The 21,192-nt window shown below is 39.6% G+C and overlaps 1 protein-coding gene across 4 annotated transcripts in view; it reads right to left on the reverse strand.

The window, feature by feature from the left end:
• The window catches only part of LOC114081086 (zinc finger protein 232), a 42,850-nt gene extending 34,921 nt beyond the window's left edge, over positions 1-7,929 (reverse strand). The window contains exon 1 of one of the 4 annotated variants that reach the window (XM_071603770.1): positions 7,857-7,929. The gene's annotated coding sequence lies outside the window, so the exon portion shown is untranslated. The other 3 variants (XM_071603768.1, XM_071603767.1, XM_071603771.1) reach the window with 3 other exon arrangements.
• Between the last annotated feature and the right edge of the window lie 13,263 nt (positions 7,930-21,192).

Here is a 21,192-nt window from a genome sequence, read left to right on the forward strand (position 1 = left end):
ATTTATTTTCTTAGACTCCTCTTTTAGTAGTTAACTGTCTTTTAAATTAATTAACTAATTAATTTTTGGTACTGGGGACTGAACCCAAGGGCATTCTACCACTGAGCTACACCCCCAGCCCTTTTTATTTTTCAAGTTGCTCATGAACTCACTAAATTGCCAAGACTGGCCTTGCACTTTTGATCCTCCTGCCTCATCCTCCTGAATTGCTGGGATTACAGGCATGCATCACTACACCTGGTGTTAACTTTACTAGTTAAAAAATTCTTTTTTTTTTTTTTTTTAGTTGTAGATGGACACAATATCTTTATTTTTTTAATGTGGTACTGAGGATCGAACCCAGTGCTTCATGCATGTGAGGCAAGCATTCTACCACTGAGCTATAATATAACCCCAGCCCTAAAAATTATTTATATTAAACATTTCTTGTTTAAGTTACTTGCACAGTTTTTGTCTCTTCACTGAATCCTGATTGATAACAGACCTATGGTTTTATTTCATTTGAGAGTTAGAACAAGGAGAAGATGATATAAGAAAAGTAATAAGAGTACTATAAAAGGGAGAAAAATTATTTGGGAATAGTCCAAAAAGGACTTCTCTATTCGAATCATTACAATCAACCTTTGCCCTGGGCAGTTTTGGCAAACTACCTACTCCATATTCCACATGGCTCTGCAGAGATGAATGGCCATACACTCAAATTTTTCTCTAATTCTACAGATGAAAGGAATCAGAAGTAATTTAAAGAAATCTTCCCCTCGGAGGATGTCCACAGTAGAAGGCAATCACATCTGAAACACGCCTGATCAGAGGTGAGTCCTTCTGTATAATTCAACTCAGTTGACTAGGAGTTTCTGAGGAAAAGCTTCTATGTTTCACATCATTCGTTGATTTGTTTGCCTGTTAAACATTACCTGAGCAACTCCCATGTTCCAAACATTGTATAGGAAATCGGGAATACAAAGATAAATATAAGATATGGTCCCTGTTTCTAGAAACTTGCAGTGAGAGGGGGTTATATATGTGTAAATGAATAATAACAAGACATTGTGAACATGCTACAAATAGGGTTAGCACTGTCTACTACAGAAGAGCCTAGAATCAACAGAACATAACTGCATACAGGGGAAAGCAGAGTCAAGAATGCATCAGCTTTCTGACTTAGGCAGTGGGTAGGATGTGGTATTTAGTGAAGACAGAGGTCAGATGAGAAAGAGGAGGATTCAAGGCAGTTGAAAGTAGTTTTGAATGTTTGCAGATGAATTTACTTTTGGTCACCTTTTGGCTTCTGATAGACAGATAGTACAAACTTTAGCAGAGTCCAGGAGCTGTCAATTTCCATCTCCACAAATAGACATTGTTGAATAACAAGAGAAAACATCTTGTCTCTGAGAGTCAAAGAAATTGGGAATCTCCAATTCAACTGATCTCCTTCAAAACTTCTCATGTTAGCTGGGCATAGTGGCACATGCCTGTAATCCCAACAGCTCAGGCGGCTGAGGCAGGAGGATCGAGAGTTCAAAGCCAGGCTCAGCAAAAGTGAGGTACTAAGCAACTCAGGGAGACCCTGTCTCCAAATAAAATACAAAATAGGGCTGAGATGTGGCTCAGTGGTCAAGTGCCCCTGTGCTCAAAACAAACAAACAAAACCCCTACAAATAAAAACAAAATACAAACCCAAAACTTCTCATGTTTTATTTTTAAACCAAAACTCAGAAATCAGAGTGTGTGGATTCTGTTAAGGATCAACCCTTACCTAGTGAGACCAGCTCTGCCTCCTTCTCAAGCATGTCTTCCTTGCACAAATTTCCACCAAGTGCAGACCTAGTGCCCAGCATTGTTTTGTGATTCATTCACATAGCCACATTCCACAGCATCTTAAATTGCTGAAATGGGGCTGGGGTTGTAGCTCAGTGGTAGAGTGCTCACAAAGCATGTGTAAGGTAATGGGTTCAATCCTCAGTACGCATAAAAATAAATAAAAGTATTGTTTCTAACTACAACTAAAAAAAATTAAAAAATAAAAATTCCTGAAATGGAAGTTCTTGCTCAATAACTATTCAATACAGTGTGAAAGTGGGATTCATACATTCTCTTCTCTTTCTAAATCTCTTCTATTTCTTATGTAACTCTTGATCCCAGTTGATAATCTTCTTACTACAAAAATGTGTGAAAATGAGGCTGAAGCAGGAGGATTGCAAATTCAAAGCCAGCCTCAGCAGATTAGCGAGGCATATAGCAACTCAGCAAGACCCTGTCTCTAAATAAAATATAAAGGGTAGGGACTTGGCTCAGTGGTTAAGGAGCCCTGGGTTCAATCCCTGGTACCAAAAAAAAAAAAAAAAAAAAAGTGTGAGACCATGTGATAAAAACATCTCACATCACCCTATCTTTGTGATGAATCTTCATTTTTTATTGCATTTCCTTTCTCCTTTTTTTAAAAAAAAAATTTTTGGTACTGGGCATTGAACCTAGGGCCACTCAACCACTAAGCCATATTCCCAGCCCTATTTTTTATTTTATTTTTATTTAGAGATGGGGTATCACTGAGTTGCTTGGTGTCTCACTTTTGTTGAGGCTGGCTTTGAACTCTCGATCCTCCTGCCTCAGTCTCCTAAGCCACTGGGATTACAGGCATGTGCCATTGCACTAGGCTCTAATATTTATTCTTTCATTGAGCCCTTATTATGAACCAGGCACTTTACCAGATGGCTAAAGTTCTGTCCTTGAGAAGCTTGTGGTGGCAATTATAGACAATGTCAATTAAGGGGGTTAAGTGCTCAATAAGTATGTAGTAAGTATAGGGTTTGTGAGGCCTTATAAGAACAGCATAACCTTGAGGCAGTGGCACAGGTAAGGAAATTTCCTGCAACTGAGGCCTGAAAGGAAATTTGAAATAACCAGTCTGAAAGAAAAAGGAAGGGCATTTCCTTTTGGGGATTTAGGGCAAAGGACAGCCTATGTCGCATTCATGGATGTGCTTCATGACTGAGGTCCAGAGTACAAAACAGTAAAAGCAGCAGCTGGCACAATAATTGTCAAATTATGGAAGGCCTTGTAAACCAAGCTGGGGAGTTTGGACTCTTCCCTGAAAGCAATGGGAAGCTCACAGGAGAATGACCAGATTTCTCTCTTTAAAAGGCTGTTTTGACGCTTTAAGGAAAATGGACTGGTGGGTACAGGTGACAGCTGGTATATCAGTCAAGAAATTACCACAGTAATCTATGTGGGAGAAAGTGAAGGCCTAATGATCTACTGCTAGTAAGCATACTGAGAAGTTGGTTGAATCAATATATTAAAGAAGCAAAACCAGGCAAACTGATGATATCCTAGATGGAGGGCATGAAGCATTAAGAAGCATCCAAGGAGCTGGGAGTGGGCACACTACTCCCAGATACTTGGGAGGCTGAGGCAGGAGGAGTCTAAGTTCAAGTCAACCTGGGCAACTTAGCAAGACCCTATCAATCAATAAATAAAAGTTGGTTGGGGGGCCTTCTGGAGGGTATAGTTCAATGACACAGAGTTTGCCTGGTATGTTCAAGGCCTGGTATGTTCAAGGCCCTAGGATCATTCCTCAGTACCCCCCCCCCCCACCAAAAAAAAAAAAAAAAAGTATCCAAGGCATTAAAGACAGCATCCTAAGTTTCTAACTTGAGTTGACAAAGTTGGGTAACTGAATTCAAAGCGTAGAGGTGAAGTAGAAGAAGTAAAGAAGTGATGAGTTCCATTTTAGATGTTATGTTGAGGTACCCCTGGGGTATCAAGGAAGAAATGTTCAGGAAACAGATGGATCAATGGGTCAGGAACTCAGGTGGAAAATCTAAAATAGAGACAAAGATTTTAGAATCATCAGCAGAGAGGCTGGTGTGTTAAGCATAACAGTGTTAATGATGATTGCAACTGTTCTGAACAGAGCAAGGTTTTGGAAGCAAGCAAAACCAAATCAGAATCCTGGCTTCTTAATTTCCCTCAACCATTATTTCATCAATAGTGAAATTGAAATAATATCACTTATCCAAAGGATTAGTGTACAGATTTATATATAAAGCTGCAACATTTGTTCATAGTGTGGGAACAGTTCTGGAACTTAATGGGAACTCAATAAAAAACAAACTCTTGTAAAAGTGAATAATAGGTTATCACTCTCTTCTCTCTGTCCCCTCTCTCTCTATATATAGTTGCTGATAGACCTTTATTTTCTATTTATTTATATGTAGTGCTGAGAATCAAACCCATTGCCTCCCACATGCCAGGCAAGTGCACTACTGCTAAGCCTCAGCCCCAGCTCTCTCTTCTCTTCCTTTTGACTAAATAATCCCTGAAGTTCTTTTCTCTCTTGACTCAAATGGTACATGATACTCCAACCAATCTACTTCTTCCATACTGGCTTTACCCTTATGTCTGTTGCTAAGACTCAGCCCCTGGTCTTTTTACATTTGCTATTTCAATGACCACAACTTCTATCTTCACTTATCACCCTTGTACAGAATGAATCCCAAGTCTAAAACTCCTATTTCTCACTCACATTTTAGTCTAGATTTACAATGTCTCTTCAGCTCACTGTCTTACTGACAGTGTAAATCAAATCGATAAAAAACGATCACCTTGGATCATATTTGCTTCTAGACTTATTTCTCTCTCTTACCATCCATTTCTATCTAAACAGTCAGTTTTCATTTAACAAATATTTATCATGAACCTAGACTGAATGTTTATATTGTCCCTTGAATTCATATAGAGCCTAATCTCAAATGAGATGGTCTTAGGAAGAAAGATTTTTGAGAGGTTATTAGGTCATAGGGCCCAGCCCTCATAAATGGTATTAGTGTCCTTATAAGAAAATAAAAGGCACAGATATCTCCCCCGCTCCTTCTGCAATGTAAGGGCACAGTGAAAAGATTATGAACCAGGAAGCAGGCCCTCACTTGACATCTAATCTGCTGGCAAAGAAAATGTTTATAAACCACACAGCCTAGGGTACTTTTGTTATAGCAGCCTGAACAAACTAGGATACCTACTATGCTATACTGATGAACAAGACAAATCCTTGTGTTCATGGGGGAACATCACTCGGGAGCTTAGTAAAAATGCAAATTCTCAAGCACTGAGTCAGAATCTCTGGGGAGTGCAGCCCAGCAATCTATGTTTAACAGTCCTCCAGGAGATTCTTAGGAAGGTTAAAATGTTAGAAGCACAGCTCTAGTTATCTTTGATTCTTCCTTCTCTGTGCCAACTAACTGAATATCAAACTTTGAAAACTACTCCATAGGTTTTTTCCAACCCCATCTTAGTCGAGAACCTTTTACCTCATGAGTAGACTGCTATAAAATCTCTCAACATGTTTTCTGGCTTTAGTCGATGCTGATGATACTGCCAGATGAAATACTTTTCTAAAACACTGTTGTCACTGATACCAATGACGAAAAACCTAGAATGAATTTTCTACCATCTACTAAAGGAAATAATAGCATCTTTTTGATTTGTGGAGTTGTAATAGTTTCCTAAGAGATACTGTAACAGAGGGCAAGGGATTTGGTGGTTTAAACCAGCAGAAATCTATTCTCTCACAGTCTGGAAGCTAAAGGTCTGAAAATAAAAGTATTGGGAGGGTTGCTACATTCTGAGAGATAATCTATCCCATACCTGTCTGCTAGCCTCTGATGACAGCTGAGGTGTCCTTACTTTGTAGAGGCATCACTACAATTTCTACTTCCATTTTTACCTTAAATTCTGTGTGTTTCTTCACATGGCTGTTTCTTATAAAAACACCAGTTATATTGAATTCTCTGTACTACTTAACTAAGAGCAAATCTGTGCTCCAGGATTCTCCCCTAAATTTCCCATAATTATGCTTTTTCCCCTTCTGTACCTTTGCCCATAGGGGATGGATGCAATGCTCTTCTTACTCTACTCCATTACATCTGAAATAAAAAACTCAAATAGCTGCCAGACCAGATGCTCCATGACAACCGTCAACACTTTGCTTCGGGACCAGGGAGACAATGGAGATTAGAGGGAACTAAAGACCTGGAAATTTTATTGAGTCTGAAGGAGAGTGCTGCTACTCAACTCAAGGTAACTGCACCATGCAAATTATGTGGGCCCTGATTGGGAACATGTGTGCTCACGCACACAAAATGTTAAGTTTTGCTGTGCTTAGCAAAACAAGGAGTTCTGTGAGAAAGTATGAACTCTTTGAACTGTGTCCTTGTTGCTGTCTTAAGAGGATAGGAGAAAAGAATGTTCTGCCAAGTGTAAAATTTATATGTGTGTGTGTGTGTGTGTGTGTGTTTGCCTGGGAATAACTAACCACAAGTTAATTGATAAGAAATATGGAGCACTGTGACCATAAACAAAGTTTTCCTGAGAATGTTTATCCATGCTTGTAAGGATTAAGCTGCCAAAAGGATGTTTTTTCTTTCCCCTTGTTTTGATTAACAATGCTGTATAAAAGAAGGAGAGAAACAAGTAAAGGTGGTGCTCATTTTCTACTGAATGCCTGTGTGTGCGTGTGTCTTTCTTAAGCATCTCTGCTGTACCAGGAATTACAGATTGTCAGCTGGTCTGACAGCAACATCTTCTGATTTTTCAAGAAAAGTTGGGAATTTAGATTATGTTTATGAAATTTCCTGATTTAAAAATGTTAGCCACTAATTTAAATAAAAACAAACAGCAGGGCTGGGGGGCTGTAGCTCAGTGGTAGAGTGCTTGCCTAACATGCAGGCTGCACTAGGTTTGATCCTAAGCACCACATAAACAAATAAAATAAAGACATTCTCTCCATCTACAACTACAAACAACAACAACAACAAAACAGACAGCATGAGTCAAGAATATATATATATATATATATATATATATATATATATATATATATATATATATCTGGCACAGGGGTCATTTTAAAAAAAATTTTGTTGTAGGTGGACACACTGTCTTTATTTCATTTTTTTTTAATGTGGTGCTGAGGATCGAACCCAGTGCTTTACGCGTGTTAGGCATGCACTCTACCACTGAGCCACAACCCCAGCCATTATTTTTCATATTACGTAAATACTTCCCGCTATTTCAGACCTAGCTCAGTTCCTTTTAATCACTTCAATCTGTGTTTAATTCACATTCATACGCATACATTAGGTAATGCTTAACAATGACAAGAGTTCCTGCCTACAGGAAGGTTCACTCACAGGACACAAAAGTAGTAAGTGCTTATTAATCATATGCTAAATAAGCACAGCTTAAAAGCTTAACAGGGGATGGAGCGGGTTGGGGGTAGCAATCTGGGAAGGTTTCCCAAAGGAAACTTTTGACGTTACTCCTAAAGGTATTATGCAGAACTTTACAAAGACACTAGCTTACCTAAACCCCTACGCCTCTAAACTCCCAACAGTATGAATATTTTAGATCCAAAGGTAGAATATGTCTGAAAGGCAAAGTTTATTCCTGAGGTTTAGTCTAGTCGCCCTAGCAGGACTCCCAGTTATTCCTGCTATGTAGCAACCACATCCTGGTTCTAAGTACAAAGGGTCAATTCGACCTGTGAATGAATCTGGGCCCGCAAGAGAAGCCGTTGGCAGTCGGCACAGAGAGAACTGGAACAGATTGGAGCAAGGAAGGAGGCGGTCGCGGCAGAATTGGGGCCGCGGGCGGGGCGCACGGAGACCCAGCCCTGGGCCAAGGGCGCAGAAAACCCAGCACAGCGCCCCGCGCGCGCCTCACGTCCTTCGGAGGCCCGGCCCCTTCCCCCTCTAAAAAATCAGGGTTCCGCCCCTGCTTCAGGAGGTCCGCGGCCCACCCACCTCCAGGAGGGACACAGGCGCCCGGGCCCCAGCTCTGCAGACGCCGTGGGGTCTCACCTCCAGGCCACCCCAGCCTCCCGCTCGGCCAGGGCCCCCTCCGTGGCCGCCATTGCGCAGCCCCTCTCCTCTCGGGGGCGGTACCGGTGGCCACTTCCGGCGTGCTCGCCGAGGCTGGGCTCCGCCCAGCCGGACCCGCTCGCTACGCTGGCCCGGCCGCCTCCCACCGGCTCTTGGGGTCCTCTCGCCAGAAGTGACTCTTAGCGTCGCGCGCCGGGCAGGTTGGGCCCCCTGGCAGCGCAGCACCCTGTGAGATAAGCTTCCAGAAGGAGGTAGCTTTCAGCTTCTACCTCCCGGAGACTACCGAGACGTTGAGTCTTCCTGCGGTCCTAGATGGGCCTAGGGCTGGGGTGGGCACCCTCTTAAAGTAATCTTACTCGCCCCTCCCCTTTTAATTTTTTCTACTCTTTCTCCTGAATGCAGTTTTGTTACGCCACCCCACCACCCCCATTCATTGCTTTCGATTTGCTTTGCCCTAGGCTTGGCGATACAGAAACAAACAAGGAGAGAGTCATTTTTAAAAGGTGTAGTTCTGGGCTGCGGATATGGCTCAATGGCAGAGTGCTTGCCTAGCATGTGCAATAGTGTAACTTCTGAAGTGAGAAGAATCAGACACCCCCAGTCCTTGCCCCACCTCTTATGGGCTGTGTGTCACCTTATTGCTATACAATAAGGTTAACACTACCTACGCCAGGGACATATATGAAGGCTAGATATATCTTGTTATTATGGAGATGATGATGGTCACAGGATCATTGTGAGGGTTCCATAGGATGTATGTAAAGTTGTAAGGTTCCCAACCTTACGCCTTTCCTGCACACAAATGTCAGTGTGCTCATCACCAAAGTTCCTCCTGTCCCTCCAGATCTTTCCATAGCACAATTTATGTGCTGAACTCGCAAATGCATGTGATACTATTTGTCCCTTAATTCATGCAGTTACAATTGAGGTAGTATTTCATAACCCGTGTTAAATTTGCATTGAAATGATGAGCCATATCTTTTAATGGACTTCAGTTAAACTTACTTTTATAGTTCATTTTACTTTTTCTCCCAGAATACACTAAATAAAAGTTATATATTGTAATTCAGCAATGTGTTTTTAAAAACTATAGATCGTGAAAAAATTAAGAGGAAAAATATTTGCAACATATGACAGGATGTGGAATAATATATATACATAATATATATAAATATTATAAAGAGCTCCCAAAAAGCAATAATAATAATAATAATAAAAGGCAAAAAAAAAAAAAAAAAAAAAAGGAATGCTGGAGACATCACAATACCTTACTTCAAATTAGACTACATAGTTACAGTAACAAAAACTGCCTGTTACTGGCATAAAAACAGACACAAAGACCAATGGTACAGAATAGAAGATAGAGACAAACCCACAAAGGTACAATCATCTGATCCTTGACAAAGGTGCCAAAACATACATTGGAGAAAAGACAGCCTTTTAACAAATGATGCTGGGATATCTGGTTTTCTATATGCAGAAGTATGAAGCTAAAAGTTTATCTCTCACCCTGCACAAATATAACTCAAAATGAATTAAAGATCTTGGAATTAGGCCAGAAATACTTCAACTCCTAGAAGAAAACAGAGTCAACACTCCAGCTTTTAGGCACAGGCAATGACTTTCTCAATAGGACCCCCAAAAGCTCAGGAAACAGTGCCAAGAATTAATAAGTGAGACAGCATCGAATTAAAAAAGCTTCTGCACAACAAAGGAAACAATTAGGAATGTGAAGAAACAACTCAGAATGGGAGAAAATCTTTGCTAGCTACTCTTCTCACATAGGATTACTATCTAGAATATAGAAAGAGCTCAAAAAAATTTATACCAAAAAATCAAATAGCCCAATAATAAATGGGCAAATGAACTAAATAGACATTTCTCAAAAGAAGAAATACAAATGGCTGACAAATACATGAAAAAATGTTCAACATCATTAGCAATGAGGGAAATGCAAATCAAAACTACTCTGATATTTCATCTCACACCAGTCAAAATGGCAATCATCAAGAATACAAATAAGGGGCCGGGGATGTGGCTCAGTGGCAGAGCACTTGCTTAGCATGTGTGAGGCACTGGGTTCCATTCCTGGCACCACATAAAAACAAACAAAGACATTGTATCCATCTACAACTTTAAAAAAAACCCACAAATAATAGCCAGGTGCAGTGGCACTGGGGTGTAATCCCAGCTGCTCCGGAGGCTGAGGCAGGAGGATTGTAGAATTCAAAGCCAGCCTCAGCAAAAGCAAGGCACTAAGCAACTCAGTGAGACCCTGTCTCTAAATAAAATACAAAATAGGGATAGGGATGTGGCTCAGTGGTTGAGTGCCCCTGATCAGTCCCCAGTACAAAAAAAAAAAAAGAATACAAATAATAATAATAAATACTGGAGAGGATGTGGAGAAAAACACTTACATTGGGGCTGGGGTTGTGACTCAGAGGTAGAGCGCTCACCTACCATGTGTGAGGCACTGGGTTCAATCCTCAGCACCACATAAAAATAAAAATAAAGATATTGTGTCCACCTATAACTAAAAAATAAATATTAAAAAAAAACCACTGTGGTGGGACTGTAAATTAGTACTATCGCTATGGAAATCAGCATGGAATCTTCTGAAAAAGACTAGGCATGGAACCACTATGTGACCCAGCTATATCACTTCTAGGTATTTACTCTGAAGAATTAAAGGCATCTTATTACAATGATACATACATAACCCATGTTTATAGCAGCACAATTCACAAAATAGCCAAACTATAGAACCAGTCTAGGTGTCTATCAAATGATGAATGGATAAACAAAATATGGTATATATACACAATGGAGTTTTATTTGGCCATAAAGAAAAATGAAATTATGTCATTTGCAGGAAAATAGAAATAGAAACCAGTAAGTGAAATAAGTCAAACTCAGAAGGTTGAGAGTCATATGTTTTCTCTCATTTGTGGAAGCTATAGAGGAAAAGGAAAGATATGGGTGAATCTCATGAAAATTAAAGAGTGATCAGTAGAGGAAAGGGACCAAGGGGTGGGAGGTGAGGGGGGAGGGAGGAAATGCTGGGAAGTTGGCCAAATTATATTATTATGCTGTGTGCATGTACAAATATATAACAACAGATCCTATCAATATGTACAACTATAATGCATCAATAAAAAAATGAGGAGGAAAAGAAAAAGGCAAGTAGCCCTGGACAAAAATCAGAAAAAGGGATATATAAAGTAGGATATATAAAATAATTTACAAAAGAGGAAAATAACTGGTTGAGAAACACATGAAAAGATGCTCAGTCTCATCTAGCAGATTGGCAAACATTAGCAATCTCCAGCAGGATGGACTGTGATTCTTTATTCTTTCTTGGTAACATGTTTTTGTGTATTTACCCACCTCCATTCACAAATCCTGGTGGACTAAAATCATAGTGCCACACTTTTCCTAACCATAGGAGTGGGGTATACAATTTGGCCTAGTAAATAATCTGATATCTTGTTTTTTGCTAGAGCAGTTGGTACATTGATGGGCAGGTGACCCAAGCTGGGCCAAACAGATTATCTGCAGTTCATTGAATTCTTTTTTTGTGGGGGAGGGGATGGGGAGTGGGGACCAGGGATGGAACTCAGGGGCACTAACCACTGAGCAACATCCCCAGCCTCCTGCCTCTCTCAATCCCAGGCATGGGATTTTTTTTTTTTTTTTTTAGAGAGAGAGAGAGAGAGAATTTTTTTAATATTTATTTTTTAATATTTATTTTTTAGTTTTCGGCAGACACAACATCTTTGTTTGTATGTGGTGCTGAGGATCGAACCCGGGCCGCACGCATGCCAGACGAGCGCGCTACCGCTTGAGCCACATCCCCAGCCCTGAATTCTTTTATCCAACAATTTTACCCCTAATGTTTTGAAGCCCTTCTCTTGTTGGAATATTTAGTTTTATTTTGCAATAAATTTGCACTGTATAGTTTTTGTATTATGAGACGTTTATATTATCCAAGGGGCAAAGATGCTAGTTAGTTAGGTGGGGATGGACAAGAACATTAAATGGGAAGATATGTTTGCAAACAGACTTACTTTTAAGTAGAAGTTGATGAGTGAATATTTTCATATTTTGATGACTTTTCCATACCCAAACTCTTACCTGTGGAGACTTAGTTAATGAATATTTAAAAAATGAGGATTCTTCTAATAATCACCCTTAGGGAAGGGCTGTTTGATAGTGATAAAGGGAGTTCTCTGTAGTAAGGGGACTTGAATCCCTTCATTGTCAGTGCAGTAATTTTAGCTTGTCTTTGTTTGAAAGAATCTTAATTAAATATGACTACTTTGTCATAGTTTTTGTCTTTGTTATTGTTGTTATTATTATTACTGTTTTTATTTTACAATGCTGGTGATGCAGGGCCTTACACATGCTAGCAAGTGCTCTTTCACTGAATGAACTACACTCCTGACCCCCATCATAGTTATTAGTGTTCTAGAATTGTGGAAGTGAAAGGCATTCTGAAGATCATAGTTTTCTACTTTTTTCTGAGCACAATTAAGTTTCTTCTCCCCTCACTCTCCAATTCTTGGCTTATTTTTGTGCTACACATTGAGGTTAAAAAAAATGAACAAAACCAGATGGTGGGGGGGAGGCTGCGAATGTTTTTTTTTTCTTTCCTCCTGGCAGTAAACCTTTATTGAATAGTTACTATGCACTTCTGTTCCTCTGCATGCAGTTGCAAAAAAACCTCTCACCATGTAAATCAGAGATAAAACAAAATGAAGAAAAGAGGAAAGAAATAAAAATATCTTTAAGTGAAGAAAATTTATTATTGATTTTGCTTTTTGGTCTGAGAAATGTTAACAATTTTATCTAAATTACCTTAAGGAACTCCTCCAATGTCCATACTTACTACAGGTCTAACAAAGAGGTTCACATTGGTGATTTAATTTCTAGAAAGGCTTTCTGTTCCAATAACAGAATGCCTCCAAACAAAATTTGTCCCCTCCCAAAAAAGAAAAATATGGATGAATACTGAGGGCTGGATCCCTTTCCTTCTCTTTCCTTCCCAGGGTTTGAGGCATACTAGGCAAATACTTTATCACAGAGGTACACCCTGCAGCTGCTTTAAAGGCTGTTTTGCCCATAATGTGTTGACTTCTTAACACACCACTAGGAGGCAGTGGTTTGCAACCCGTGGTTGGGAACAGCAGGAACCTAGCATCTTTATTTTTAAACAATAGAAAAAACAGCCTCCTAGTTATGCAAGATTCGCAAGGCCTGTCAATTCCTACCCTTCTAACTAAAAGTCTATATTTGTAAAAATGTGTTCATGAAATAGAGTTCAACTAACAGGTGGCAGAACCATATTTGTACCTCCTCTCTTTGTTTCCTGTAGCCTCACTCCCTTTCCACCCTCCACAAAAATTTATTGAGCACCTACCCTGTGCAACATATGCTAAGTTACTGGATATGCAGTGGTGAGTAAAGAAGTACCAGTGCAGCCCTCATGGATCTGATGGATAGCCCCTTATCAATGGATAGATAGGTCAGTTTCACTTCTTGTTAAAGCAAACATTACTACAAAGAGTAGATTATACGTGTGCATGGATTTCTCTAGGGCACCGGTTCTCAAAATGTGGTGTGGGTCAGGAAACCAAAATTATTTTCATAATTATTCTAAGATATTAAACCCAGGGGTACATCCCAGCTCCAGCCCCCCCCCCCTTTTTTTTGTATTTTATTTAGAGACAGGGTCTCACTGAATTGCTGGGGCCTTGCTAAATTGCTGAGGCTGGCTTTAAATTCACAATCCTCTTGTCTTAGCCTCCTGAGCCACTGGGATTACAGGCTTGTGCCACCACACCCAGCTATTTGCCTTTTTTCATGCTCATTCATGAATGTACAGTGGAGTTTTCCAGAGCCTACAGGACATGTAAAATTGTAACTGATTGACTTTAAAAACAGATGTGAGACTCAGGATATTTTCTATTAAGCCAGATGTGAAAGATTTGCAAAACCACAACACACAGTGACACTCTCCTTCCTAATTTTTTTTTTTTTTTGGTTGGGGAAATATTGTTATTTTAATTAAAATATTATTTATACTAATATGTAATAAGCTTTTTGTTATTTTAAATGAATTAAACGTTTTAACACTTTCTCAGCTTTAATTTCTTTTTTTTTTTTTAAAGAGAGAGGAGAAGGAGAGAGAGAGAGAGAGAGAGAGAGAGAGAGAGAGAATTTATTTATTTATTTTTAGTTTTTCGGCGGACACAACATCTTTGTTTGTACATGGTGCTGAGGATCGAACCGGGGCCGCACGCATGCCAGGCGAGCGCGCTACCGCTTGAGCCACATCCCCAGCCCTCTCAGCTTTAATTTCTAATATGGAAATATCAGTGGGCATCTTATGCATAAATAAAATTTTTTTGGTGTCTCCAATCTTTTGTTTTTCACAAAAGTAACAAGGTTTGAATTAGGCACATCTCGTAGAATGACATGGAAACCTACTCAAGATATCTATGAACCACAAGATCTCAATTACTTTTTTTTTTTTACTGTACTAGGAATTGAACCCAGAGGTGTTTTACCGCTCAGCTACATCCTCAGCTCTTTTTATATTTTATTTTGAGACAGGGTCTCACTAAGTTACCCAGGTTGGCCTTGAACATGCAATCCTCTTGTGCTATTGCACCCGATCCTCAATCATTTATTTTAAGAGTGTAATAAAGACCTGGTAACAAAGTTTGAGAACAACTTTTCTAGGGTATATATCCTAAAGTGGAGTTTCTGGGTCATAGGCATCCATAATTTCAGTTTTACTTGATGTTACCAAATTGTTCTCTGAAGTAGCTAAAGCTTTTAAAAATCTATATATATCCTTGGGCTGGGGTTGTAGCTCAGTGGTAGAGCACTTGCCTCGCATGTGTGAGACCCTGGGTTGGATCCCCAGCACCACATAAAAATAAATAAATAAAGATATTGTGTCTATCTATAACTAAAAAAATTTTTAAAAAAATCTATATATCTTGGTGTTTCGAGCTTTTTTTAAAACCACAAATCATAAAAAATTGTGGAGTTATTAAACTAGACCAATAATGTAACAGGGATTTGGTCTATGGAAATATTGATTGAATATTTTTTCCAAACTACAGTGAGAAATGCAGAGCAATATTTGTTTGTTTATTGTGCTGTAGATTGAAACCAGGGACTTGTGTATTCTAATCTCATGTACCATCACTGAGTTACAACCCCCAGCTTTAATATTTATTTATTTAAATAATTTAAAAAATTTTTTTTATGTAGATGGATATAATACCTTTTCTTTTTTTTTTTTTTTAGGGGAGAGCCCAAGGATTGAACCCAAGGGCACTTGGCCACTGAGATACATCCTCAGCCCAATTTTGTATTTTATCTAGAGTCGTGGTCTTACTGAGTTGCTTAGTGCCTTGAAGTTGCTGAGGCTGGTTTTGAATTTTCAATCCTCCTGTCTCAGTTTCCCGAACTGCTGGGATTATAGGCATGTGCCACCACTCCCAGCCATAATATTTTTTATAAATATTTTTTTATTTTTTAAAATATTTTTATTTTTTAAAAAATATTTATTTTTTAGTTGTAGTTGGACACAATACCTTTATTTTATTTATTTATTTTCATAATAGAGGTGCTGAGGATCGAACCTAAGGCCTTGCACATGCTAGGCAAACACTCTACTGTTGAGCCACAACCCCAGCCCCAATACATTTATTTTTATTTATTTATTTTTATATGGTACTGAGGATCGAACCCAGTGCCTCACATGTGCTTAGGCAAGCGCTCTACTCTTGAGCTAAAACCTCAGCCCAATATTTATTTTTAATGTACTCAGAGGAAGTAGCTTTGCAGAGTGTCAACATCAAATGTATCGGAAATTTTATTTTTGTTTGGTGGCTCATGGGAGGTAAAAGGGTAAAAGTCATGCAAATAAACTTATTTTTTACACAGGGGAATTTTGTTATTTTTAAATACTACTTTCTACAATTTTTGCTAAAACCATGTTCTAAAAAATGCCAAGGCTTCTAATGTTAACAAAAAAAAAATGCAATAACTGTTAGTGCACAAGTCTCTTTGTACATGACAGTATATTTTAAGCAATTTCGGGTTGGTTTTCGACTGTAGAATATTTATGCTATTTTAAATGTAACATCAAAAACTGCAACAGTGTTAAATTTTGGTAATAGACTATATGGATAAGTAAGAAAGGGACTGAGTTTTACAGTTTGAAGAGCCAAGGTGCAGTAATATAAATTGGTTGTCCATCTCTACCCCATCCCGTGTTGGGGACTGAATCTAAAGGTACTATACCAATGACCTATGTCTCTAAGACAGTCTCGCCAAGTTGCCAAGGCTGGCCTGGATCTTCCTGTCTCATCTTCTGAAGTAGCTGGGATTATAGGCCTATGCCACCAAACCCAGCTAATTGGCTGTTTCTTAACAGTGGTTTTGCACATAATGATCTGTGCACTCTGCTCTAGTAAAATGAAATGTGACTACAGTCAACTTTTACCTATTTATGGTGGAGAACTTTGAGAAATAAAGTGTCCAAAGCAGGACTCTTTTGAGAGGGAAAAAGGGTGCTATTAATAATGATACCAAAACTGGGCATAGTGGTACTTGCCTGTAATCCCAGCTACTCCAGAAGCTGAAGCAGGAAGATCGTGAGTTCCAGACCAGCATCAGCAATTTAGGGAGACCCTGTCTCAAAATAAAAAGGGCTGGGGATGTGGCTCAGTGGTAGAGTGCACCTGGGTTCAATCCTCAGTACCGGAAAATAAAATAGATACCAAGATTTCAAACAAAAGCCACAACTACCTGGCGCAAAACTGAATGGAGTTACCTTTGACTAAGACATAATCCTAACCCTTAAGGAGGCCAGTATCTAACGGGAAAAAGAGAGAGTAACCATAAGATGGTGATAATTATAAGTGCAAGAGAAGTGCTGAGGAAGGGTGCACATAGTCAACAAGGAAGGACCTCTCAGGGAAAATGATGCTCCAGCTGGCCCCCCTGCAGTTTATTGGATGAAAAAGAGAAAGTGTGTTCCCAGGTGAAGGAAAGGAATGTACAAAGCCTTAGCACCAATGTTATGCTTTAGGGGAGCTGCAGGTTCCCACAGTCAGAGGGTGGTGGGAGGAGAAGAGGTATTAAAACAAGGCCAGTGGACTGTAGGTTAACTGGTCTTGCGTCGTGTTCTAAGTATTTGGATTTTGTCCTTGTAGGCATAAGGGTCCACTGAAGGATTTTAAGGAGGACCATGACCTAATCAGGTTTGTGTTTTAGAAAGTTCCCTCCTGGTGGGGCATGGTGGAGTTTGCCTGTAACCCCGGCAACTCAGGAGGCTGAGGCAGGAGATGAAAAGTTTAAGGCCAGCCTTTGCAACTTAGTGAGACCCTGGTTCAAAATAAAAAGGGTGGAGGATGTAGCTTAGTGTTAGAGTGTGACTGTAACAGTAGCCCCCCCCCCCAAAAAAAAAGAAAGAAAAGAAAAGAAAATCGTTCAGCAAGTGGCAGATGGATTGAGTTAGGAGTAAAGAGGCTTTTTTTTTTTTCATTAAGTCAGATAAAAGATGTCAAGATCAAGATTAGGCAGTAATGGTGGGGATGGTACTAAAGGGCAGAATTGAAAGCATTTAAAGAATATTGTGTCATGTAACCAAAAAGTCTAGAGGTTATGCCTACGCTTATAAGGATTTGTATTCTCTTCTTAGCTTAGTGGCTTCTGTGAGAGGTTCTGACTTGAGAATTATATCATCTCAACTTCAAATCTAGTTTGAGAAAACCCCTGCCCTGGCTGTCTGTGCCTCTGGAGATGACCCATGTTCTCCCTTGAGTGTGTATTTCTTGGTTTACCCTAAACTGTTTCTCTCGAGGTTACCTCCATTTTCCCTTGGATATGTACTACTTTCCTAAGTAAACCTCTTTCTATGTCTTTGAAAAAATGTAATTGGATTAATAAAAATATAATTTATTCTTGTAAAAACAAAAACAAAATCCAAAAAAACGGGCCTTGTTCCCAAAGCTTCAACTGACCAATCACTGTGGCCAGGGGGATTTCTGATTGACCAGTCTGAGTTACATGCTCTACTTCTGAGCAGGAAGTGAGGCTTTACACAAATTGCAAACTGAGCAAACAGAAAGCAGATTTCATAGGAAAATCTGGAGCTTTTTCTGGAGAGAGTGGAATACGTACTATGGAGGTGAAGCGCAATCATCTATCATGGGAGCAAAGTTGGTCAGCAAAGATGACCCTCCAGGACTCTTCTCTGACTACTGCCTTGGAAGCTGTGGAGAGTAGTCCACAGAGCAAGGTCATCTCTTAGTCAAGAAGGAGTCTTATCCTCTTTCCCTCAATTTCCATAGATGAGTCCTTTTCTTTCTCCATGAGGAGCAGGAAGGGACTAACTTGTTGAAGTTGCAACTAAGACATTCACTGAGAATATGGATGAAGTTATTTTGCCTTGAAAGGAAGAATAAGCTCAAACCCTTCTCATTATCCGAAGTGCAGCTGCTCCTCCATTTTCTTTTCTCAGTAAGTGGCTGAGCAGATAAGAGGAGCTGATCTTCCCAGATTTGCCTGTATATAGAGTGATAACAAGGAGGCTCCCTTTTAATCTTGGGCCTAAAAGTGTAGGTTTATTTTAAATCATTAATTTTTTAATTTAATTTTTTCTAAGTAATATGAACTAAATATGCATTATCAGTATATGAAAACAATGTGTGATGCTTCAGCATCTGTACACAAGGGGTACTGGCAAAATCAGGATATTTGGTATTTCCAAATCTAGAACCATTTTATCTTTGGATGTATTTCAGGATAAATTGCACGCATCAACTTGTGTTCATATCATTAACTAGAGTTCAATATTTGTTTACACATTTTTTTGAGGTCCAATGTACATAGGTTGAAACCTAAAAATCTTCAATGTGCATCCACTGAGTTTTGACAAATGTCTCCACTGGTGTAACCACACCTGCAAGACTTACTAAGACTAATCATGAAAACCAATGGCACCTGCTTGAGATATTATCTAAGAGTGAAGGAAAGAACTAGTCCATGGGATTGTGCTTCAGGGAAGAGCAATAGGAAAGGAGGGAGAAGAAAGCTCTTGTCTGTTTACATCCCACCAGTCCTGCCTGTTCAATGTCATGGTTACAGTAGAGCCCCTAGAACACTGCTTGACACAGAGGAATATTCAGTTAGTGTCGGCTGCTATTAGTGTTGCTATTATTGTTACTATACATACCTGACTAGCAATTCTTTGTTTTTATTAGTCTGAACCCTGTAAGAGAAGAAAGGTGAATGGTAGAATCTAGACACCACACCTAAACCTGATCTAACTGCTGTGAAACTGTAACTGAAATTGGCTTCAGAGGTGTTTATTTTCCTGGTGAGCATTTCAGCCTTGAGGGAGGGGTAGGGTAGTCTGCCAGTCAGCCTGGAGCCAAATGTTACATCTCTTATATTGATGCTTCTTCCTGCAGAAACATCTTTGCCCTATGGTAAAGATGCACTGCTGCAGCTGTTAAGAGAACATCTCATTATGAGAGGGAGAGAACATCAGTCATGCAAGCAGCAAGTTAAAAAGCCCTGGGAATTTGCCATTTTGATGGCTCCTCAACAGTTTTACCCTTTGTGTTGTTTGGAGGTGGAGAGTTATGGGGAGTCATCCTGCTTTAATGATGTACCTGGTTTCTGACGTTGGTAAGACTGAGTGAGTGAGTGAAAGGAGAGGGAAAGGCACATATTGTGCTCTCAACAGCTAACAAGCTATGGGTTAAGGTCCCTGGGGTGCATTTTGCCCTTTTCCAGGGGCACCATGACTGTATCATTCCCCCTGAGTTTTCTACTTAATTAATCTTAAAGGTTGCTGAAGGTTGAAAATCTGTTTTCCAGCATTGAGCTGGAAAGGGATGTAGTTCTTACCTATTGAAGGGTATAGCAATCTCTGGAAGCCTAGTGCAAGAGTTCCAAGGGCGGAACACTAATATGTTGAGATTCCAAATAACATGGGCTGGGCTGAAATCCCCTCCTAACAGTTACATCATAGGCTGGAAAAGACAAACTTAACAAGGAATTCAAACAAGCGCTGGCCAAATGTCAGAAGACAATGGTGACTAAAGTCCCAGTATAGCCAGGAGCCAGGAAATATTGCGTAAAGATAACTTCATAATGGACCAAGTGGTATTTGCATCAGTGCCTTGATTATATCTATGCAAACAAGTGGCCTGCTCATCAGTAGCATGAATGTTTTCTTCTACCTTCCCAGAATTGCTAACTTAGGTACAACAGGTTTTATTAATGACTGTACAAACTTCCCCTTATTCAGAAAGGAGAGAGTCTAAGGCAAGTCACTTGTCTAGGACTACACTGGCCAGGGAGTCTTAGTGAAGACTATAACCTAAAGTGAGTGTTCCTAGTAGATGTTGCTAAGGCTTCCAGAATAGTTTCTGAGAGGATGCGTGATAAATACGTTCACTGCATGGTGCGCCCAGTCTGATGGCAGCTCCTATATGAGCTAATACTAGTCCAATAGCCCTTATGGGCCTGGACTTTGTCATATTATATGTAGTTATTCCTATGCCTCTGGGGTTCAGAACTTCAAGGATACATTTTTAGGAGGGCATGGAAGGAAATTCCAAGCAGTGATGTGCCAAAATTATGTTGTGGAGTTTACAGAGAAACAGGTATCCTGAGGGAGCACATGCGTAATGGCCATCTTCCCTACTTAACCACATTTCTAATTGAGGGTACCAGGGTGGTGCATGGGTACAATCAGACCAGAAAGCTCCTGAGAGTGTAGACTCATTCCAAGGATGCATGTCCCATTTGCTTCTAGGTTATTGAGGCAACAATGGATTAGATTATTAGAGCAAGGAACATGACTGAACAAGGGGTAACCATAGAAGCATTTGTAGATCTTGTCCCTTGGTCACATGCCTGGATACATAAAGGGCAAATTAGCTTCTTCCTGGAGCAATGACAACAGAAGGAGGGTTTTTTGTTGTTTTGTTTTGTTTTTTGTGATGGCTTTTGACAGTGTTATGGTTCAACTTATAGAAGGCATTGTTTCAATTCTTCAACCTAAGGCCTGGATGTTTGCCAGAGAACAGAGTCTACAAAAGTTCACGAATAAAGGGACAGAAGGACATAACTCTTTACATAGCCACATAAGGGCACCAGATCCTAGAAAATAAAATTCAAATGTTCAATATATACATCTGCCATTTTCTTTTTTTTTTCTTTTTACTTTATATATGACAGCGGAATTCATTATAATTCTTATTACATATATAGAGCA

The sequence above is a fragment of the Marmota flaviventris genome, chromosome 17 (assembly GCF_047511675.1).
Source record: "Marmota flaviventris isolate mMarFla1 chromosome 17, mMarFla1.hap1, whole genome shotgun sequence".
NCBI classification, from domain to species: Eukaryota; Metazoa; Chordata; class Mammalia; order Rodentia; family Sciuridae; genus Marmota; species Marmota flaviventris.